This window comes from Cryptomeria japonica, unplaced genomic scaffold, assembly GCF_030272615.1.
Source record: "Cryptomeria japonica unplaced genomic scaffold, Sugi_1.0 HiC_scaffold_34, whole genome shotgun sequence".
In the NCBI taxonomy this organism is placed as follows: Eukaryota; Viridiplantae; Streptophyta; class Pinopsida; order Cupressales; family Cupressaceae; genus Cryptomeria; species Cryptomeria japonica.
The window spans coordinates 374710-375962 of NW_026728856.1; the positions used below are offsets into that span (position 1 = coordinate 374710).

A 1253-nucleotide genomic window follows, 5' to 3' on the forward strand; every position below is an offset into this window, starting at 1 on the left:
TGCCAATGTGGGTTCAAAGGTGCTAAGTTGGGTGCGAGGTTGGGTGCGAGGGTGGGTGGGTGCCAAGGTGTGCTAGGTGGAAGCCCGGGTGGGTCGGCATCCCATGGGTGTCGAGTTGGGTGCCTGATGGGTGCTTCTTGTCAAGTTTTAGTCGTCGGGACTCATTTCGAGCCTTAGAGGTCGTTTCTTGTCCGGTTGCCCTGTCTTCGACCTGGGAACCCAATTTTGGTCCTCGGGTCCCATTTTTTTTTGTCTCGCATCCCACTTTTGGCCTGTGGCCTTTTCGGGGTCGATTCTCGTTTTGGGCATCAGAGCATGTTTCTTCTCCTAAAACCCAATATTTGTTTATTAAGTCTCGGAACACATTTTTGTTCTCGTGGACCCATCATGGGTCTTGGAACGCATTTGTGGTCCTTGGGTCCCATTTTGCATCCCGAAACTTGTGTTTTGGTGCTTGATCCCTATTTTGGGTGCCCACCTTGCACCAAGTGCGCACCCGGGGCAAACCGAGCGCCTTGGTGCACCGGGGCAAGATCGAGCGTGCACCCGAGGCGCCCCGAACATGCACCAAGGTGCACTCGGCCCACATGTGAGCGCAGGTCGTTGCGCCCGAGGTGGTGTGTGGGCACCGCGTTGCAGACGGGACACTGCACGCACACGACGCCCCGTCCAGGTGCACGCACGTAGGCCGGGCCGGGTGCACACCCGACGCCCTAGCAAGGTGCGCGCACCCGGGCAGGGCTCACACTTGGCGAACGGGGCGCACTTCGCGAGGGAGGGTGTGCACCTCGACGGGGGTGGGTGGCCGGGGTGGATTCGCACGTGGGTCGCGGTTTGCTAAGTACACACTGCGACAAGCTCATAACGGGTGCGATCATACCAGCGTTAGTGCACCGGATCCCATCAGAACTCCGCAGTTAAGCGCGCTTGGGCCGGAGTAGTACTGGGATGGGTGACCTCCCGGGAAGTCCCGGTGTTGCACCCTTTTTTAGTTTTTCGCCGGGCGTCGCAATGCTATTTGAATAAACCTTTTGCCCGTTTGCGTTCTCGTCGGGGCCGGGCCGGGCCGGGGTGCGCTGCCCGCACTACCGCGCGCGCGGGGGCGACACCGAGCGCGCACCCGAGGCGCCCCGAGCACACAGGCCACGGTGCAACCCGGGCGTTGTGCGCGCACCCCGGTGCGCCCGAGGTGCTGCGCGCGCACCCAGGTGAAATCGGTGTGCACCTCGGCCAGTGCGCGCTCGGTCGAGTCG

At 61.8% G+C, this 1253-nt stretch overlaps 1 non-coding gene across 1 annotated transcript; it reads left to right on the forward strand.

Annotated features, from left to right (window-relative positions):
• Positions 1-866: 866 nt before the first annotated feature.
• LOC131862017 (5S ribosomal RNA) lies at positions 867-985 on the forward strand. The gene has a single exon (XR_009361046.1). It is a non-coding gene; the product is annotated as a 5S ribosomal RNA (ribosomal RNA).
• Positions 986-1253: the final 268 nt, after the last annotated feature.